The 22961-nt window shown below is 43.3% G+C and overlaps 1 protein-coding gene and 1 pseudogene across 1 annotated transcript in view; one reads left to right on the top strand and one right to left on the bottom strand.

The window, feature by feature from the left end:
• The first annotated feature begins 2071 nt into the window (after nucleotides 1–2071).
• The window catches only part of SP9 (Sp9 transcription factor), a 921284-nt gene continuing 900394 nt past the window's right edge, over nucleotides 2072–22961 (top strand). The window contains exon 1 of the mRNA XM_050751780.1: nucleotides 2072–2075. The gene's annotated coding sequence lies outside the window, so the exon portion shown is untranslated. The remainder of the gene's footprint in view (nucleotides 2076–22961) is intronic.
• Nucleotides 5743–6453, bottom strand: LOC126932707 (jupiter microtubule associated homolog 1-like; annotated as a pseudogene).

Here is a 22961-nt window from a genome sequence, read left to right as displayed (position 1 = left end):
GGCTCCATTGAGCTTGCTTGAGGTTATAGAGTTTGTGAAGGTGGGCGGTGGGGCCTGGCTCCAATGTGCTGCTCTTCCAAATGTACCATGATATATAGCAGCTTTCTCCCTAGGCATGAGTCCCGGTCTTTGAGCACATTAGATCTGGAAAATAGCATCTTAGATTGGCACAGAGAAGGGAAAATCAGAATGAAAAGTATTACTCTTTTTTTTTTTTTTTTAGATGGAGTCTCGCTCTGTTGCCAGGCTGGAGTGTAGTGGCGTGATCTCGGCTCACTGCAACCTCTGACTCTCTGGTTCAAGTGGTTCTCCTGCCTCAGCCTCCCAAGTAGCTGCGATTACAGGCACATGCCACCACGCCCAGCTACTTTTTGTATTTTTAGTACAGATGGGGTTTCATCATGTTGTCCAGGATGGTCTTGATCTCTTGACCTCGTGATCTGCCAGCCTCAGCCTCCCAAAGTGCTGCGATGACAGGCGTGAGCCACTATGCCCAGCTGAAAAGTATTACTCTTATGACATGTATTGGAGAAAATAAGCCTTTGTAGTTGATGTTATGTGTGAAGACAGCCAAATCTTCTCTGGGGCAAGGAATGCCCACTAGCCAGTTAATCCTTCTCCACTTTTCTTCTAAGATAGGGAGGGGGAATCTAGAAATGGATTCAAGGGATTGGCACCAACTGAGCCAGGTTAGAAAGAAGGGGCATTCCTCTCGCCTAACCCGAATTCCAGGGCACATGATTCCACTTGGGTGGTGTCTTTGCTGTCACTTCTCCCTTTACAGGCCTCACCTCAAAACATTCCCTTAGCAACCCCTCTCCCCTAGGCAAAATACACAGGCAAAAGGTTTTTGTTGTTATTTTACAGGCAAATTGTTATTATACAGGTGATTTCACAGGCAAAAGCATTTTGTTGCTGTTATACCCAGCATCATATAATGGAAGGATGGTGTGTGAATCCACTCTGAGGTGACCTCACAGATGCCCGTTCAGGACCTGGAAGGGGAATCACCCTTGGCCAAGTCCACACTCCTCTCTAGAGGCAGCTCCTGTCAATGGCTGGTCCTGGAAGGAAGAAGGATAAAAGGCAGCCCCAGGCCATTCAGAGCTCCCTGTATAATTGGCTGAGGCTGCATCTACATCATAGTTCAACGCCTCCTCTCCCTGCCTGTCTGTCCTGCCCCAGCTCTCTCACAGGTGCCTGATTCTGAGAAGATCCTCCTAACCACTCCCCACAAAAACCTTCCACATGCAAATCTCATCATCTTAGTGTCTGTTTCCCAGGGAAGCTGACCTGCAGCAGGAGGTAATTTGGGTAGTGCCATATGCTACTTTGTAACAAGCTCATTTTTACTAATTATGGCATGAGTAGGTGGTGCCTGAACTCAGCAGGGACCGATAAATAGTTTTGATTCAGGCTGAGGACGGTGGCTCACGCCTGTAATCCCAGCACTTTGGGAGGCCAAGGCGGGTGGATCACTTGAGGTTAGGAGTTCGAGACCAGCTTGGACAACATGGTGAAACCATGTCACTATAAAAAATACAAAAGTTAGCTGGACGTGGTGGCACATGCCTGTAATCCCAGCTACTAGGGAAGCTGAGGTGGGAGGATCACTTGAACCTGGAAGGCAGAGCTTGGAGTGAGCCAAGATTGTACCACTATACTCCAGCCTGGGCAACAGAGTGAGTCCTGTCTCCAAAAAAAAAAAAGAGTTAGGCAAGTGTAGGATTGAAATATCACCTTTGCTAGTGAGCCAGCTGATCCTGGGAATAGGACCTATGTCTGCAGGAATTTGATGGAAGCACCTCTGCCCCCAGCCATGGCAGTGCCGGACCAGAGCCCTCAGCATGGAGAGCATGGAAGGCAGAAGTGGAGCGGAGGTGGCTTCCTGTGGGCAGCTTGTGCCTGAGCATGACCGAAGAAGGCCCAATTCTTTGTCCTAAACACACCATTGTGTACATTGCTGCACCTTCCCGTGGTGGGGCTGGGGGTGGGGGAAATGAAGTGGAGAGGAGCCCAGGAGTGTTCTGCTGGGCAGCTTCCTACATGTGGAAGACAGCGTAAAGAGTGGGGGGACGTTCTATCCCTGACGCATAGCAGTTCTCTTTGGAGATTGTATCTCTTTCTTGGGAATTCAGTCCTCAGCAAATTAATTTCACAGATATTATTAAGTGCTTATTCAATGACAGACATTATTTTGGGGGATTCAGAAATGAACAAAACAGGCAAAATCCCTGCTCTCATGGAGGCTACAATCTAGTGGGGAACACAGAGAGTAAATGAGAAAAATAAGTAAAATATGTTGGGGGATGGATAGCTATCAGTGATCTATAACAACCCCAAGGTGGGGCAGAGGAAATGAAGAATTATAAGGAATGGCGTCAAAAAGGGACACAATAAAAGCCTCTATCTGTTTGTGTGGAATAGGGAATGGGGAGTTAATATTTGCCACTCAAACTGTGCTTCAATTTCAGTTGTCATTTCTGCTGACACTTCTAACACTCTTCTCTCTCACAGCTCCCCTACATCTAATCCCGCAAGACCCTTATTGCTTTTGTGAACTTGAGCTCTCTGCAACCCTCTAGCCCATCCTCTGCAGGCTTAATGACCTTGACTGCAGCCTTGAAGATATGGGCATTCCAGGTGCTCCACCCTGGCAGGGGTTCAGCATTCCTTTCTGTCCACAGTTTTGCTCTTTGGCCTACTTCAGTGCTGGTCCAGTTGACTGTGACTCCCCACCAGACATGAAGGGACTTGCACCACCTGAATCTGGTTAGAAGCTGGCTCACATAGCCAGGCTTGCAGTTTCAGCTTTGCTACTGTCATATGAACCCTGGGCCAGAAGATTCTGTTGACAGCTGGAAACTAGGAATGGTTTGGTGGTGTCCTGACATGGTGGATATTTATTGTTTTGTGTTTCTGGTGCTTTCTGAGAATAAGACTCCCTTTATTTGGGGGAGTTGTTCTTGCTACCCAATGTGAACCAAATGGGTAATTCATATTTTACATCACTCTACTTGTCTGTACAAAGTGTTTGGTCCAAAGGTAGGCCCCTGGCCAAGCTGAGCTAATCATGGGAGCCACTGTTCTGGCCACAGTGACATGTGTCTAATGCATGACTCAGAACACACCAGTCACTCCCCTGGGATTTCAAAAACTAAACCTGTGGGGAGAAAACTTTTTTCTCTTGAGGAAAAGCTGGCAGATGTAAGCCTGTAGCTGTAGCAGCCATGTCTGACTTCTGTGAGAAAACCAAGCTGTGGTTAGGGGAGAAGAAAGGCGATCCACAGAGCGAGGCAGAGACGAGAGTCGGAGAGAGTCTGAGTCCCTGACTCCAGGTGTCTGCAGTCACACTCCTGCTCTTCAGGGACTTAGGTCAGTACGTTCCCATTGTTTTCTTACCTAGGTCAAGTAGGTCAGGTTAGGTTCCAGTCATGACTATTAGACATTGAGTCATGGCTATGATATTTGGGAACCCAGAGGGTTCAAGTGAGCATCCCCGTGTCTTCTACCTGCCCATCTTTGCCATCTTTGGAAGATTACTTCTTCCATGAAGCGTTTTCTTTTTTTTTTTCTTGTTTGATACAGGGTCTGTCTGTGTCACCCATGCTGGAATGCAGTGGCGCAATCTCGGCTCATTGCAACCTCCTGTTCCTGGGTTCAAGTGATTCTCATGCCTCAGTCTCCTGAGTAGCTGGGGTTACACGCGCTCACCACCATGCCCGGCTAATTTTTGTATTTTAGTAGAGATGGGGTTTCACCATGTTGGCCAGGCTGGTCTCAAACTCAGGAATTCAAGTGAGCTGCCTCTCTTGGCTTCCCAAAGTGCTGGGATTACAGGCATGAGCCACCGACCTGACTCCTCCTCCTTCCTTCCTTCGTTCCCACATGGCGCTTCAGTTCTGCTTCTCTCATGGTAATAGTAATCCTTAGTGTACTTGCTGGTTTAACCATTTGTCCTCACCAAGAAGGTAGAAATTGGTTCTTATTCTTATTCGTATTCTCTAGGTTGGGCATGTAGATGCTTAGTGTGTGTTTGCTGGATGAAAGGATAATGGATAGATGGATGGATAAGTATCATTACCATTAAGTGGGTACCTCTGTATGCCAATCCTTTAATAAAGATGTCAAAAGTCCAGAGACTCTCTGGGGACTGAATTAATTCTGGGGCTTTGGAGGGGTTCTGAAAAGGCCTGGGGAAAGTGAATTCCCACGGAACTACTCTGGAGTCACCACACGGTGATGCGGAGTTTGTTCAAGTTTGCACAGGATGCTTGGTGACTATCAGCTTTCTCTGATTTGTTCAGGGTACATGAGAGTAGTGTTTCAGCCCAGTGCGGTGCCTCAGGCCTATAAACCCAGCACTTTTGGAGGCTGAGACGGGCGGATCACCTGAGGCCAGGAGTTCAAGACCAGCCTGGCCAACATGGTGAAACCTCATTTCTACTAAAAAATACAAAAATTAGCCAGGCATGGTGGTGTGTGCCTATAATCCCAGCTATTCAGGAGGCTGAGGCAGGAGGATCTCTTGAGTTGGGAGGTGGAGGTTGCAGTGAGCTGAGATTGAGCCACTGCACACTCCAGCCTGGGTGACAGAGTGAGACTCCATCCCCGCCACCCCCCCCAAAAAAGAGTAGTGTTTCCTCTGAGGCTTAGGATGCCAGCTTGGGGAACTCCAGACTTGGGCATTATGTGGTGGCAAAGCACCTCACTTCACAGAGATACCCAACCTTGCCATGGCAAGTTAGACATAGCAGGGAAGACGGGTCTCCCTGATTTGCTCTTGAGTTCTCACTTTTCCCTCCAAACTTCCTAGAAGGGACTGGGGCTCCATTCCCTGGGGTCATTCATAGCCACATTGCCTCTCCTTAGCCATTTTCTCTCAGCAGAGTCATTCTTATTGGTATAAGTGTTTCCCCAAACGGCTTCCTTGATCTTAATCTCTCTGTCTCTATCTCTCTATGTCTCTCTCTGTCTCTCTCTGTCTCTCTATGTCTCTCTCTGTCTCTCTCTGTCTCTCTCTGTCTCTCTCTGTCTCTCTCTGTCTCTCTCTCTGACACACCCCCCCCCCCATTTATGGCATTAGCTACTTTCTACCTGGCATTTTAGTCATTCTTTTCCATGGAGACTACGTGCTTTTTTGAGGACAATTTTCTTCATCTTTGCAGCCCCTAGGGCGCTCAGCTCAGTGCCCGAAAGAAGCGGAGTTAGATGTTTTTGAATACACTCTCTGTTCTCACATTTAGGTTTCTCTAATTGCTTTAATTCAGGTTATCTACATAGCTTTCTACATAGGGATTCTCTTAAGAATATATTGTGAACAGCTCTCTTTTGCTCATATGGACATTTCTCCGAATTTATTTTTCATGCTGACAGATTGTTTTCTGGTCTGAATGTACTGCCATTTATTTTCCCAGTTCCCTGGTGCTGGAGCTTCCGGGTGCGTCCAACATTCATAATTATTAACCATGCTGCTGCGAGCCTCCTTGCTAGACCTTTGCGTAATCCATCTTTGCTTTCTTAGGATAAATTCTGAGAATGGAATCTACATTTTAAAATCTTTTGACACGTCCTGACAAACATCCTTCCCCATAGCCTTCAGTCTGAGCTGCTTTTATAGCTTTCCTCATAGCCATTATTCCATCAACAGGTAACATCGACAGACTTCAGGGAATGGAATCCTCCAGCCCTTTACCCTGATCCTTCCTCTGAGTTATATATTGTGTGGTTTCAAGGCCACTTTGAAATCATTGAGAAACAAAGACACAGAAAAAGTGTTTTAAAGTGAGGAAAAGTAGAAAAACCTTTAGAGGTCTTCACAGGGATATCATAGAAACCATGTAGTTGACATATTGTCTCTTTATTTTTTAAAAGTCCTCCTTTTTTAATGAAATAAATCCAAAAGATGTACAGTCAGGCCCAAGTTGTGCAGTTCACAAGCATGGAGGAAACAAACAAAACAACAAAGTTCAGGATGGTCAGAGCAGAGTTAACCCAGGCCAAGGCTGGACTTGCCACCAGGGGGATTTCCTCTGGATGGCGCTGAGGCCGGGACCACTGGGCTCAGCACAGGTATGGCCGGGGCAAGCTTCTCTTCCCTCTGCCCCAGGCTGCCTTGCAAGTCTGTCTCCACATTTTCATGAATGTCATCTTCTCCCTTCAGATCTAAGAATCTGCAGAGTTCGCTTCAGAAGAGTTCCTGCCCTGCAGTCCAGATGACTCCAAGTCTTCCCCACCACCTCTAGACTTGGCACCTGCCAACGTGGCCCAAGAAGGTGGATTTTCTTCAGATGTCCCAAAGATATTAGAGATCATTTTGTTCTTTCTCACAGTTTGTTCTGTTGGTTCATCAAAACCCAGTGAAAAATTGGATCCACCACCTGGCAGCTGCAAAACCTGGGAGCTATTCCTGCTGTTGGGGTCGACATCCTTGAAGGTGGTGGTGGTGGTCATGGCACATGGAAGCAGAATGCTGACAGGGTCGGACCGAGGGGCACAGGGAGGCTCCATACCCCACAGAGTGGTCCCCGCCAGGGGAGTCTCCTGCCCACATGTTAGCTTTTCAAATGCTATTTGGAGTATGTTATTATGTCTCTTTAAATGCTCTTTTGAAATGATACTTATTACTACCTAAGATGTAAATAACTTATCCTAGGTTAAAAACGGCATGGTTAGTGGGCTTCAAACATAATCCCTTCTGTACGGCTTTTGAAATATGGGACACCATGGCTATTCAGTTAGGTCCCTTGCTGGTGAGTCAGGCAGCCAATACCATCAGAAGCTGACCACATACGTGCCCCCCATGGAAGCTTCTGTAGCACAACCATGTGAGGCAAGCCTTTGACACGAAGTCCCTGTGCCCAGTTGACTCACAGCTCCACTTATCCCTGTGTGAGATCAAAATACAAATGCCAAAATTTCACTTCCCCAATTTTCTATTTTTGCTAATTGCCTCTACCTTGTTCTTTTTCTTTATATCCTATGCACGTTTGACATTTTAAAAAGGTGTTTTTAGCTCTGAATTTAGGCAAATTGGCCCACAGATCTCCCCAGTGAGTAGCAGACTCTGAGTTAATATTCACGGTGTTCTAAGTGTTAACACCACTTGGTTTTGCCTTGCTGCCTTTGCCTTGGCTGCAGCTAGTTTTAAATTGTGTTTATACAATTTCGCAGAGTTACTTGCATTTTTTTCTTTAACGAGTCACAATATCTAGTATCAAGTTCAGTTTGGTCGGCTATTTCACTACTATTCTGTACATAGGACAGTTAAATTATAATGCTAATTTAAAAGACAGAGAATCTATAGTAGGTTTATGTTTGAACAGGAGAACACTTTTCTGCCAGACCTGAGGACCTTCTAGGCTTTACCCTCTAGAATATCTTCTTCTGTAAAGAAGATAAAATAAATCTCTGGAATTATTGGGGAACACCTTTCATTTTGGTTTTTAAAAATGTTTGCTTCTTTAATCCCCTGTGATTGAGAAGGCATAGGGGACTGCCAACTGAAGTGGAGGGGGCCGATCACAAGGTGTACCGCATGCTTACTTTAAAACGGCTCTGAAAAACAAGGCAACGATTCCTTATCAACACTGACACCATAAAGGCAGTTAGCTCCAAGTATACGTGGGGGTAAAGGACTGTCCTTTGTACATTCATCATTGCCATTTGTATTGTCATTCTTGGCCGTGAAGAATGTTAATAGACATTTCTATGAAGATGATATTTTCATTAGAGCCATTTCTGTTTTCTTATTCAACAGAAAAATAGACGAGGGGCTGGGCATGATGGCTCACGCCTATAATCTCAGCACTTTGGGAGGCCAAGGAGGGTGGATCACCTGAGGTCAGGAATTTGAGACCAGTCTGGCCAACATGGAGAAACCCCGTCTCTACTAAGAATACAAAAATTAGCCAGGTGTGGTGGTGGGTGCCTGTAATCCTAGCTACTCTGGAGGCTGAGGCAGGAGAATCACTTGAACCTGGGAGGCAGAGGCTGCAGTGAGCCAAGGTCGTACCATTGCACTCCAGCCTGGGCAACAAGAGGAAAATTCCATCTCAAAAAGAAAAAAAAAAAAAGGAAAGAAAAATAGATGAACAATGTTGGTATATCCCAAATGTTCCCGATTCATCGCTCTGGTGTTCGTATCACACTCATTTGAGGCCCCGTGTTGTCCACCAGCCTTGTAATTTCCACATCTGTCTCCTGCTTGTTTGTTGCCTGATCCAGTTGTCCAGCCTTGGACCACCACCCTGCTCTTCCCCCCTGTCACAACCCGTGTCCGGCTCTGTCACTGTCTGTCCTGCTTCCTCCTGAATGTGGTGGACACAGACACTTCCCACAGTCCCCCCGTGGAAGTTGAGAACAGGCTGTAACTTTTGAGGGTTTGGGAGTAGCAGAAGAGGATTAAACCCCAAGGACTGGAACTGTAGGCAGGACTGCTGTCAGCATCTGGCTCCCCATCATTACAGGGATACCCCCCTGAGTACCCTTCTTTCTAGACTGTCAGCAGCCATCCTTCCCCTCACACATAGCACAGTCATGTTTCCCGCCCTGGGGTGCAAACTCCATCTCTTACAGATCAAGAGAAAGAAAAAGATTCTTTTTTTTTTTGTTATTTATACTTTAAGTTCTAGGGTACATGTGCACAATGTGCAGGTTTGTTACATATGTATACATGTGCCATGTTGGTGTGCTGCACCCTTTAACTCATCACTTATATTGGTATATCTCCTAATGCTATCCCTCCCCCCTCCCCCCTTCCCACAATAGGCCCCGGTGTGTGATGTTCCCCTTCCTGTGTCCAAGTGATCTCATTGTTCAATTCCCACCTATGAGTGAGAACATGCAGTGTTTGGTTTTCTGTTCTTGCGATAGTTTGCTGAGAATGATGGTTTCCAGCTGCATCCATGTCCCTACAAAGGACATGAACTCATCCTTTTTTACGGCTGCATAGTATTCCATGGTGTATATGTGCCGCATTATCTTAATCCAGTCTGTCACTGATGGACATTTGGGTAATAAAAAGATTCTTCAACCAGATTTGCATCCTCATTCCCTGCATAATAATTGCTCTCTTCCCAAGATTACGGTTACTTGAGTACATTCATTTCTTTTAGCGGAGCCCCATCCCTGGAACCTTCCTCTTTATCATCTAAAAGATGCTAGAATTCAATAGTCTGATGTCATATATTTCCCAAAATTTGGGTTAGTTGCTCAGGTTGGGATTTTTTTGTTAAGCGTCAAGGTTGGGATTTGGCAGTCCCAGTCTTCCAGCATGAGGGCACTTCCAGAGAGGACAACAGGGCCTGTCTGGAGTCTGTGTTGTCTAAATACAGATTTAGTAAAGGAACATTTTTCTTAAGGAAAACCTAATTTGCAGAAGCATAGGTCCCATTAAAAGCCATACCCAATTGACATTTCTGAAAAAGACACTTAACTTCCCAGTCAGAATCATTTGCATTCTGATCTTTCCCAAGAAAGAGGAGAACATGCTATACATTTGCCTATCTCTGAGTGATGGGTCTGGAAGTAGATACCGGCAGGGCTAGACAAGACGCTTATCTCCCACTACACTATAGCAATGGTTTCCCAAATGCAAGCCAAAAAAGGTGCTGTGACTCAAATCAGTATGAAAACTACTGGGATAACAAGATGTTTTTCAACTCAGATAGGTCTAAAGGCCTTTATTTTGCTCTGTACATTGTATGTCTCTGAGAAGGGGATGGTATTATGGGTTTCTCAAACTTTCTGACCATTTAACTCTCTCTCTCCTCCACAGAGTTACTCTTCTAAAATTCTAGTCAAGATTGGATGGATAAAGACCCATTTGCCTTCCTTGGTTAAGGACACTTAGTTTACAACCCAAAGATAAAAATAATTACTATGACTATGCTTAGAATTATATTTCTAGCCTGCCCAAGGGGATAGAGAGAAATCCCAGAAATCCTGTGACCTGGCAGCATTTGTAGCCTGAAACAATCTGTTCTGTTCCAGATGGTTTTGCCCTGTGAGCCCATGCGGCATGGCCTACTGGATCCTCTACGGTCTCTGCTTTCCTTCCTTGTTCTTTTGTTTGCTCCATTCTTTCTCAGCTTGGGAAATTCAGACACGATCCCTTAATTTCTGTGCATGTCCATTGGGGAGATTTTCCCTCTCTTACCTATTACTTCAGATGCTGAGAGCAGTCCTGCCTGCAGTTCCAGTCCCTGGGGTTTAATCCACTTCTGCTACTTCCAAGCCCTCAAAAGTTACAACCTGTTCTCAACTTCCACAGGGGGACTGTGGGAAGCGTTCTGCATTTACTGCATTCAAAAATGGATTTTCCAGAAGCTTTTTGAGGGACAACTCTGTCACTATTCAGACTTGAGAAGATTTGAGTTTTTTTGGTGAGGCAACAATAGTGTGATGTCTGGTTTCTGGGAATAATCACACAGAATAATTTATTAGTAGTCAATGATTCATTTATGCAAAATATAAAAATACAGACATTATCATGTTATGAATGTTAATTTTAATACCTGCTTCAGTATTTCTGCATTCATCCATCATTCTTAGTTGATGAATCTTCCATTTTTTCCATAAACTTTCTTTCTTGGTGAAAGGTATTTGTTTTGCCATATAGCTCAAGTTAATTCTATATCAAGAAGGCAGGCTGGGCACTGTGGCTCACGCCTGTAATCCCAGCACTTTGGGAGAATGAGGCAGGTGGATCACGAGGTCAGGAGATCTAGACCATCCTGGCTAATATGGTGAAACCTCGTCTCTACTAAAAATACAAAAAAATTGACTGGGCATGGTGGCGGGCACCTGTAGTCCCCGCTACTCGGGAGGCTGAGGCAGGAGAATGGCGTGAACCCGGGAGGCAGAACTTGCAGTGGGCCGAGATCACGCCACTGCACTCCAGCCTGGGTGACAGAGCGAGACTCCGTCTCAAAAAGAAAAAAAGAAAAAAGAAAAAAGAAAAAAAAAGGCGTATGCTACCCAAAGTGCTGTTTCTAACCACACAGATGCCCTTCTTTAACCTTTTGGAGACGTGTAGAATGACTTATCTTCAAGAAATGTGCATGCAGGAGTCATGTGAGAGAACCTATCTATGCTAACTGAAAAGTTGGGGTGTAGTGTCCCAGTTTAATACATGTCCTCCCAAAACGTACACACATGAATACACAAGTGTTTTATTTTAAGATGTGGGAAAACAAGACAGCTACCAGAAAAGCTGAATGAGCTATATTTGTCTCAGGAGACCACAATCGACAAAACTGAGAGTCAAATTGATAACTCATCAATCAGATTATTGACCTTATCTGTCACGATGTTGACGAGTTCCATCTACAGCCTTGTTTGGGGTGGGATTAAGGAAGAACAACTGTTGTGGGCAAGAAAGAGACAGAAAGATTGTAGGACAGTCAGTGAATAGATTTCCCCTAGAGTAAATTCATTGTTCACGCAAACATTTTTATCTACTCTTATATAGTCAACTTGAAGAAGAATTAATATTTTTTTTTGTCTTGAATGTACAGAACTAATCCATGAGGAAAGAGAACAACAAAGACTTTATTGTAGTTACTTGTCATTTCCTTAGTGGTTTTATTTCCAAAACTTGCCAGTGACAGAGACCTAGTGAGAACAAGGGAGTTTAGATTCCATTGCCAGAAGGAAACAGGAGGTGGTGGAAGATTAGAGGGTGGGAATTCCCCAGTTGTTGAAAAGAGAGAATGCAACACACTTCAGATTGCTCAGTATTGGTAGTAGTTATTTTGTATGTGTGTGCTCCTGGAGCACCTTATTAAAATCTCTAATATAACACATAACACGTTGCATTATAATTTTTTACTTGCATTCCTCAGTTACATTTATTTATTTATTTTTGAGATGGAGTTTTGCTCTTCTTGCCCAGACTGGAGTGCAATGGCACAATCTTGGCTCACTGCAACTTCTGATTCCTGGGTTCAAGCGATTCTCCTGTCTCAGCCTCCCAAGTAGCTGGGATTACAGGCGCACGCTACTATGCCTGGCTAATTTTTATATTTTTGGTAGAGACAGAGTTTCACCATGTTGGCCAGGCTGGTCTCGAACTCCTGACCTCAGGTGATTTGCCCACCTCGGCCTCCCAAAGTGCTGGGATTATAGACGTGAGCCGTCGCGCCCAGCCTCAGATACATTTGTGAACAATCAGGTCACACCAAAAGACTTAATGCAGAAATTTATAGGCCTAGAAAATCTCAAGTTTTCTTCCCTATGGGACTGTGAACTCTTATAGTACTATGAAGATATACCCATAGGAGAGGTGTGACTGAACACAGTAGGTAGTAAGGAGGCAATAATGAAAAGAATATGACCTCTGTATTGGTTTCTAAATCAATAGGGGTGATTTAAAATGGTGATTTAAATCCATAGGTGTTTGCTTTTCTTATATAACGAGAAGTCTGGAGATAGACAGGTTCTGGATGTTGGTTCAGCAGTCCCATATATATCTAGGAGTCTTAGCGTTTCCTTCATGGTAGCAAGATGGCTCCTGCAGCACCAGCCATCACATCCACATTCAAGGTAGTGCCAGGGCTTTACCTGGTACTTATTCATTCATTTTTTCTTTCATCAGATATTTTCGGAGCACCTGCTATGTGCCAGATAATAAACTAGGCCCTGAGAATAGAAAGATGTTCCAGCCAAGAAGTAGAAAAGGGGACATCTTATGTTTTTGTTCCTATGAGGAAAGCAAAAGCCTTCTTTGGAACCATCCAGAGGCTTCCTTTATGTTTCATAGACAAGAAATGCATACCTGCCTCTTTCTAATTCAATCATGGGTAAAGGGTAACTGGAAAATTGAAGCCTTAGAACAATCATAACTCATTTTCTGAGGCTGGGGGAGGGGCTACCCTTCCCTAAACACATATGACAGTCATAATCCTGGACTTTACCTGCAATTGCTACCCCTACTGCCCATTCATTTATTTATCTATTCAACAAATGTTTATTGAACACCTGCTGTCTGCCAGGTACAAGTTAGGCACTGAGAATAGGAAGATGCATATGACCAGGAGTTCCCAGACTGCTGGAGAATGAAAGCAATGCAAACAAATCATTGTAAAGCAATGTGATAAGATGTAGTAAGGTGATATTGGGAGTGGAGAAAAGCCCAGAAGTACTTATGAATTTCTCAACCAGAGAATATGGGGTAGATTGAGATGAAAGAAGCCTGCATAGAAGAGAGGGTATTACAGCAGGCCCTTGGGGAGAAATGGGATTTCACAGAGCACAGATAGGTTAAAGGTAGAAGGGAGGCAGTGAGGGACTCAGGAGGCTCTGATCTAGTTGCAGTTTATCAGGGGGTGCTGGGAGTATTTATTTCCCCATGGAATTCAGTGATTTGCTCTTGTCTGTATGTTGACCTCTCATGTCACCGACTCAAGGGCTGTGAAGCAGAGTACAGGAGGAGGCTGATTCTATGTTGGAGACTGCTCTCTGGGCAAAAATGTCTTCCATTAAAATTATAATCTCTTTATCCTTTCCCTAATCCTGCCAAACTAAGAGACGGGAGAGCTAACGTTGTCCATTTGGCTCAGAAAGATCAAACCTTTCAAAGCATCGGAGGGGAAGGGGCACGATTCCCCTCATTGTTCATGATACGTTTCTAACATGTCACCCTCACTTTAGCAACTTTATTGGCATGACAAGGCAGACAGGAGCGCCGTCTGGTCATGCAAAGAGCTTTCCAGCTGTAAGCTCCATTGCTCCCAAGAAAGGGAAAGCCTGAGATTCCCCATCACATTCATGAGGGGGCTTCAGAGGAGGAGGGGCCCAGGGTCTGTCTACATTTTAGAGAAGTCCAAACATGCCAGACAAGGAAGACTTCCATGGTCCCCAAGCTACTAATCCACAAAAGACCGAGTTGGTCTTCTTTGTAAGCCTAATCCTTCTGTCCACAGTGATTAGGGATCTGAGGACACTCTGCTTCAGAAGCACCGGGTTCTTTCTGAATCAGTCAATGAGCCAATACCCAGCAATCCCTTTAGAAAGCAAGGGGTTATGACATCTGACCTTAGAGAAACCAGATGACATAATCCAACCCTATATAACTCTATTTTGGGTCTGACTAATCACAATCCCCTATTGAGGGAGTGGGATCTACTATCTTAGGATGTGTCTAGGGAGATAGGAAGAGATGATCTCTGGAGGCTTTATTTTGACATAAAATATTGTAGCTTAAAAAATATTATTGATCCCTTTAAAAAGTAAATTAACCGTGGTTTGGGGAGGTGTGTCTTAAATTGGATTAAATACTCAATGTTGTAGCCAGCCAGGATAATGCTGAAACTAAGGCTCCACACATGCTCTGTCTGATCTAAAAGAAGGGATGCCAAGTGCACCAGTAATGTCTTCAGCAGCAGAGGTTCCAGATGCCTGGCAACCTGCTGGGCTGAGAATTCAGAGGCACCAACTCTTCCCTCTACTATGTGAATTACATCTGCAAACAGGATACATAAAGATGAACAAAATCCTATATCATTCTGAGTTCAACAGATTTATTTGTCCAAATTTTAAATAGGAAAATGGAAAATAATAATGAATGAATATTTCTAGAAATCCAGATTGATAAATTACAGACCATGAAGAACATCTTCTACTAGAATAATCTTTTTGGCTGGGCATGGTGTCTCATGCCTGTAATCCCAGTGCTTTGGAAGGCTGAGTTGGGAGGATCCCCAAGGGGAGACGATCACTTGAGCCCAGGAGTTTGAGATCAGCCTGGACAACATAGTGAGACCTTGACTCTGCAAATAATTAAACCAATTAGCTGGTTGTAGTGGTGCATGCCTGTGCCAGCTACTCAGGAGGCTGAGGCAGGAGGAGCCCAAGGGGTCGAGGCTGCAGTGAGCTGAGATAGCGCACTCCAGCCTGGGTGATGAAGCAAGACCCTGTCTCAAAACAGCAACAGCAACAACAAGAGCAACAACAACACAATTTTGATTTTGTGTAAGTTGTGTAAGATATTTCATGCCCTAAATATTTCTTTCCATTTTACATTTTACTGTTTAATTATATACATTTGACATATCAGGAAAATTGATTATTTAAGTAAAGTTTTAAATTTTAGAATAGTTTTAGATTTGCAAAATAGTTGCAAAAATAATACAGAGTTCTCTTATATCTCTCACCACTTTCCTCTACTAACAACTTCTTACATTAGTTACATTAATTACAATGAATGAACCAACACAGATACGTTATTGTTATTAAGATTTCTTTTTAAGTAGGGTTTCACTCTGTCACCCTAACTGGAGTGCAGTGGTGCAGTCATAACTCATTGCAACCTCAACCTCCTGGGCTCAAGCTATCCTCCCACCTCAGCCTCCTGAGTAGCTGGGACCACAGGTGCACACCACCATGCGCAGCTAATTAATTTTTTTTTTTTTTTTAAGAGACAGAATCTCCCTGTGTTGCCCAGGCTGATCAGAAATTCCTGGGCTCAAGTGACCCTCCTGCCTTGGCCTCCCAAAGAGCTGGGATTATATACATGAGTCATCATGCCTGGCCCAGGTACATTATTATTAACTAAAGTCCATACTTTCTTCAGATTTCCTTAGCTTTTACTTAATGCCCATTTTCTGTTCCAGGATTTCATCCAGGATACCACATTACCTCTAGTCACCATATCTCCTTAGGCTCCTCTAGATGATGACGGTTTCTCATTATGTTCCTTGTTTCTTGATAACCTGAACAGTTATAAGGAGCACTGGTGAGGTATTTTGCAGAATGCTCCTCAAAAAAAAAAAAAAAAAAAAAAAAAAAAAAAAAAAGAACTTCCTCATGATTAGACTGGGATTGTGGGTTTTGGTGGGGGAGTGGGACACCACAGAGGTGATGTGCATTCTCATCGCATCATTTCTAGGGCACATCCTATCAACAGAATCCGTCACTGTTAATGCGACCTTGGCCACATGGCTGAGGAAGTGTTTGGTCAGATTTCTACACTGTGAAGTGAGTCTCTGGCCCTCTACCCCCTACCCTTCACATACTGCACTCTGTGGGGAGGAGGGTCCCACAGATGTTTGATATTTATTCTCCTAGGTTTTGTCTTATTCTTGTCACATTATATCCTGTCTCCTTTCCTCTCAGGTTTTAGCAGTCTAGCTGAACTAGGAACCTGACATTCAGTGCAAGAATAAGGGAAATGTCTGCCTTCTATGCTCTTCAACTTAGAAATTATAAAAAAGAGAAAGATTATCTAAAAGGTAATTGAAACAATTTGTACGTTCTAAAAGAAGCATTTAATGAATCTTTTCTGCACATGTAAGAAGATACATGGAATTTACTATACGACTGATAATCGGATCATCATGAGGGTAGGTATTAATGGGAATGGCAGTGAACGGGGGCCAAGGGGGTGATGAAGTTATTACCTCTCCCTACAAAGCTGCACCTTGAAGACAGTGTTGGAGTGATATTTTGTTGCACATTTTCACTATGTGACCACCTCTGTAAACCCACCCTTGGTACCCACTTTGCCAAGAACTTACAGTTTGATTTGTGATTTGACCCAAGGTCTTACAGTTGTTATATGGGGATGTTATCACCTGCTTTTTACTAATTTTAGTGCATCGCTGACAGATTTACTCATGAAATTTGTGTGCGATGCTGCATTGAAAAGGGTAGAACAGATGTACAACCTCTACAACCTCTTAAGCCACTATTCTGAAACAAAAAAATTCTAAAAACTGAAAGCTATTGCATAACTCCCTTGGCAGCCAAACAAGGCATGACCTAATATGAGGCCACTGATCATTTTTCTTTATCCCATTTAAAATGAATGTTTATATATTTAGCTGCAGAAATGTGAATGTTTGATTGTGGATTGCTGCCCAGACTCCAATGGGGATATTATGTAATATATGACATATGTACTGGGTTATAATTCTAAAATCCTGACGTTTCTGAATTCTGAAGCCCATCTGGTGCAAAGGAATTCAGATAAGAGGCTGTGGGTCTTTATTTCTAGATATCACTATTATTTCCCTGCCATGAAGTAGGACTTCTCTTAAATCTTTCTAAAACCACAGCCACTAACATTTTTCCTTCCTTTTCAGAGAGTCACAGCAAATTTCTTATTCATGTTTTCACTTATACAATAGTCTCAACATTCTTCAATGTGAAAGCTAAAGGATGTATGGGAACCATTGTTCTAGTTGATCAGATGGGTGAATTAGGGCCCGAAGCATGTACCGAGGAGGCCATCCCATGGCAGAGAGGTGTCCAGATAATGCGAAAAGCCACCTGAGTCCCATACCACGTTCCACCTTCCAGAGTGTGCAGCCTCCGTTCCTACTTGGTAATCTCTTCCCTGCAATTAAATTCATTTGATGGTGTATCTTAAATCAACTTTAATTGGACACTTGCTGTGCTTTAAAAATATTACTCTTCCTTATCTATGTACGCTTCTTTCCACGCTATCACTTTTTTTTTTTAAGCAGAAGAATTTGTATGTGTAGTATGTGTGTGTGTGTGTGTTAGAGTAAAAACAGTCTGTAAAATTTTGGCTGGTCCATTATTATCTGGAGGGGGGCAAGAGTTCTTTTTCCATTTACTCGGTTAACTTTACCTGTTGATAGCCTGGGAAACATTTGTAAATATTTTTAAACCCCATGTAAAGAACTATCTTAATTAAGCGCAATGCATCCTTTAGAACTTCAATGAGCTGTAAAATCAGCTCTTCACCTTCAAATGCCTGATAGCTAATTTCACGCGATATGCTAGCAACAGGCAGCCGTAAGGTAGAAACCAGAACAGAGTGCTAGGAATAGAGAGAAAAGTTTTATGTTGCTTTAAAACAAAACAAAACAAAAAACAACTTTCCCTCTTTACTCTCAATTTTATATGGCAAACTGGGTATCATTTGACCTCTGACTTTTATTCCTCTTATTTTGTATTCCAGATGCTTCTGGGTACAGATAACAGAAGCACAAAAGAGGCTACTCTGATTAATAATTTGTGCCTACTAAAGAATGTATGCATCAAAACGTGGGTGGAAATTTAAAGGCCACAGTAGACCTATTAGCACTGTATGTTCACAGGAGGAGGATTGATTGGAGCTAACTGCATGAGTTATGTGTAGACCATTATCCTTGAGTGGAGTTATATGTATGTCCTGAATATTATGCTTTGTTACAGTTTATTGGCCTTGATTCTACTTGTGAGGCCAGGGTATATTTTGCTCAGTTTTAGGGGAGCATTAACTATTTCAATCTGCCCTGATGAATCATAAAGCAAGGAAATACACAGCACTGTATTTTTCTGGATTTTTACATACACATTAGGACCCACTGCTTGAGTCTCTAGGGGCCTTTATATATTCAGAAATCCCCAGATGACAAGGTGAAATCACACCTAGGTGACAGTAGCCAATAGGTTCCAGACAAATCTTCAATCAACCACATCCAGCTGGAAACAAAACTCCTTCCCGATCAAATATTCCCAGCTAAGGTTTGAGTCAAGAAGAGAATCTTGCATTCAAACTAGGATGCCCCCTCGCTCACATTTTGCAAAGGTACTTCCATTTTCCACAGATCATTTTTTTTTTTTTTAAACAGACTCAGGTATTCTAGCTGGGGTGATTTTGAAAGCATAACGTGCCGTCTGTTTTCTAGAGAGATGATGTTTGTGCCCCACTGCCAGAAGCGCATGCTCTTTGAATTGCTTTTGCTGCAGCAGGAAAAAAGGAGTTTCTCTAATTCATCCACACATTCTCTTCTATTGTCTCTAGGCCTGCGGAGGCCCCTAGTGAAGACTGGGGAACACAAAATGAGGCTGCAACTCCTCGGAGAGGTTCCTGGGGCAGAGATTTGGGTGGCTCTCGAGAAATAGCAGAATGTTCAAGGAAGAAAAATCCGGAGAAACTGGGATGGGTAAGAAGCTGCACAATCATGTTTATATGTTTTTGGTTTTGTTTTTGTATTTTAGAAACAGGGTCTTGTTCTGTCTCTCAGGCAGGAATGCAGTGGTGCAATATCAACTCACTGCAGCCTTGACTTCCGGGCTCAGGTAATCCTTCCTCCTGTCTCCCAGCAGCTGGGACTACAAGCGTGCACCAGCACACCTGGCTAACTTTTTGATTTTTTGTAGAGACAGGGTCTCACTTTGTTTGCCAGGCTGGTCTTGAACTTCTGGGCTCAAGTGATCCTCCTACCTCGGCCTCTCAAAGTGTTAGGATTACAGGCATGAGCTACTGTGCCCAGCCCACAATCATGTTTAAATTTTTTTTTCTTTCCTCATGCAAGTATTAGAGATTATCATACATCTTAAACATATACTACTTTAGTAGGAATTTTATCTTTTGTTCCTATGAAGAGTCCATTTTGCATTTTACTAAAGGTACTCTGATTTTACTTCACATATTTGTTACTCCTTCTTACTGGAAACTGGAGGATGAGGTGAAATGAACTCAGGGAGGACAAGAGTCGGAGAAACCTGAAATCTCAACATAAGCACAAGACCCCTTCCATCTCTGCTCCACCCCCTCTCTCCTTTGGGAGTCTGAAGTATGGAGAATGTTCCATGAAAAACCAAGAGCAGAATAATAACAGAAGCTGATTTGTTTCCATGTTCAAATCTGATGTTAATGGTGAAGAGGCAAGCTATACTTCCATCTATATCTCCCAAGGAGCATACTTCCCTCTAAAATACAGAGCCTGTGTCTTAAAATGTAAAGATGGGATCCCTGCAGTTACAATGGGCATCACTGGCATATACTTTGTACATATTTGCGTAAAACTGCATGCTAAGATGAAGTGACTTTAATTCCATGTTTACAGAATAAAATTAAGCAAATTAATACTGCAGCCAACTACAATACCCACCAGCTTCAATATCAGGAAAAATATATATAAAGTACCCAGTAGACTTTTTTTTTTTTGAGACAGAGTCTAGTTCCGTCACCATGGCTGGAATGCAGTGGCATGATCTCAGCTCACTGCAACCTCTGCCTCCAGGGTTCAAGAGATTTTCTTGCCTCAGCCTTCCGAGTAGCTGGGATTACAGGCGCCCACCACCATGCCCGACTAGTTTTTGTACTTTTGATAGAGATGGGGTTTCAGCATGCTGGCCAGGCTGGTCTCAAACTCCTGACCTCAGGTGATCTGCCCACCTTGGCCTTCCAAAATGCAGGGATTACAGGTATGAGCCACTGCACCTGGCTCACAGCAGACTTTTAAATGAGTTAATTTGATTATATCACCACAAAGACCTTTGAGCAGAAAGAAAAAGAAAATCTGGCTAATTTCATGGTAGTGACTCAAAATGGTGGGTTGCTAAAAATAACAGATTTATCCAAAATGCATGAGAGAAGCTATATTTAGGTAACTGTGAGAAATGTATAGTGTGGAAAGTAGTGTTAAGGTGTTTGCTCTTTTATACTGTATGTTGGAGAAGAGTGAAATCCTCATTTTTCAGTGGGCAGTTTCATCATTTAAAAAGATGTGCACACAATACACTTATAGGAACTAACAATCTCGCCCAGACAAATTCTGTTATGGCCTCTTTGCGTCCCTGTTCATGTTCAGCAGAACAGAACATTACATCATAATTGTGGGGGGCAGCAGCTCTTTGGTTTGGCTACCACGGTGAAATGGGGGTGGGAAGGGACCTCATTTCTGGACTTTGCAGAGTCAATTTGGGCAGCACCGCGCAGACATCTCTGGTTTTCTCCTGGGTCAAAAGGCCTTGTGCGACCCTACTCATTGCCCCTGCTTCAAACCCCCTGTCATTTTCACAATGGGTCTAAGGGTCATGGGTACGCAGTGCTTGCTAAGAGCACTCAGTTAAGAACAAGGAAGGGAGAATCATAACCATATCCGTTTCCGAGGAAACAAGATGCCATAACAAAGTGCCACCAACTGGGTGGCTCAGATCAGCAGAAGTCTGGTTTCAAGGTGTGGGCAGAGCCTTGCTTCCTGTGCAGGTCCTGAGAAGGATTGCTTGGGCCTCTGTCCTAGCTTCTGGTAGCCCCTTGTCTTGGCAGCATGACTTCAGTCTTCATATGGCCTTCTCTCTGTGTGTCTGTCTCTGTGCCCAAAATTGCCCTTTTTCTAAGCACACCTTATTGGTCATATTGGATTAGGGGACCACCTTCCTCCAACGTGAGCTCATCTTAACTCATTCCATCAGTGATGACCTTAGATCCAAATATGACCTCATTCTCAAGTACTGGTAGTTCCCTCAATGTGCGCCTTTTTGGGGACACAGTTCAACCCACAGCACTATCAAGTAGATGTGCTGTGGGCTTAACCTTCATTGTATGACTGCACCGGGCTGTTTCCAGTTTCTCCAATGGGAAAGTGTTCCGAAGGAAATTACTGTGCACAGAGGAAAGGCAGGTGAAGAACTCATCTCCTAGCTGAATTTTCAACTCGATTTTCAAATCATTTTCCTTCTTGGTGAGTGCAGATTGAAACAGCAATAAAGACTTTTCAAACATATAATGTCAGGCTTGTCAACAGAGAAAGCATGCATCACTGCCCTTCCAACTTGATCATCTCACAGAGTTTCACTGATTTCACGGCTTCTCTAGTTCAATTCCCAGTCAGCTATCCAAAGGGAAATAAAGTGTTATTTTGCCTTATTGTTGACATGGCTATAGGAAACCAGAGAAATAACTGTTTGCAGAGTTATTCAGAATTACTGGACCAGGATTAATACCTATCAGGAAACTGGCATAAAAGCAACTCACTCAGAGAGCAGAGAAAGCCTGGCTGGTGGGTGGAAGGTCCCATGGCAACTCCAGTCCCAGAGGAGCAATTTTGCTTTTTACTTTGGTGACATCGTCTAAATTCAAAGTGACAAACTTATCTTAAGGATTTTCCAAATTCATTACCCTCTATTAAGAGTTTAGCTCTCCTCTCATTACTCGTAGAAATCATTTAAAGTGATCTCAAACCAGATTTCAAACTGTTATTGAGGACTTGAAAGCTGATAAGAAAAATCACTTAAAGTTTCCAATAACATGTATATATCTCTTATTTCCTTATACCCTTGCACAACTGGCCAAAAATAATAAAGAAAAATAAAAAAGGAAATCAAAAAATAATGATAATAAAGGCAAAAAGCAACCAAATTAGATTATATTAGGAAGATAAGGGCAAAAAGGACTATAAGAAAGGTAGAAGTGGGAGGCGAGCAGGAAATAGGAGTAAAAGAGTGTTAGAAAACAGAAAGCTATTACTGAATAAGAGATGATCCCATTTCAAAACAAGAACCAAAACGTAAGAAGTAGTATTCATTTCCCAAGTCTTTGCTCACCATGAAGTCATATCCTTAAGGGATACAAAGAAAGAAAAGCAATCTAAGATGGCCAACCACTAATCCACAGACTCTGTAACCCAGAATGTTAATCCCTAATCCGGAACACTGTGTGTGTTGGTAGTGGGGAAAGGTTATTCAACAAGGACAACCACATGGATGAATGGGAATTAAGGGTCATAATTCCAAGGAATATGTTGTACCTTCAAGGGGCTTATAGTCTGTGTCATTGAACCCTGAAAAATAAGTGGCACCCAGCTAGATCCAATCTGTTTGCTTTCTAGTTACTGTATTCTAATCTGGAGGACTGGGCTTCCAGTCTCTTTCAGATTGTTGGCAGAATTCTGTTCCTTGTGGCTGCAGGACTGAGGTCTCTGTTCCCTTTCTGGCTGTCAGCTTGGGGCTGCTTTCACCTCCTGGAGACTGCCCACATTCCCCACCACTTGACTTCCTGCATCTTCAAAATTCACATGTGGCGATGTTGAATCCCCCTTGTGCTCTCAATCTGACTCGATCCTCTTTTGCAACTAGTCAGAGAAAATCCTCTACTTTAAAAGGGTTCATATAATTATGTCAGGCCCGCCAGGATGATCTTCCTATCTTAAGGTCAACTGGCTTGAGACCTTAATTACATTTGCAAAATCCTTTCATGGCAGTGTTTGATTGAATAACTG

This window comes from Macaca thibetana, chromosome 12 (genome assembly GCF_024542745.1).
Source record: "Macaca thibetana thibetana isolate TM-01 chromosome 12, ASM2454274v1, whole genome shotgun sequence".
Classification (NCBI taxonomy): Eukaryota; Metazoa; Chordata; class Mammalia; order Primates; family Cercopithecidae; genus Macaca; species Macaca thibetana.
This window is presented reverse-complemented; position numbering and strand designations above follow the sequence as displayed.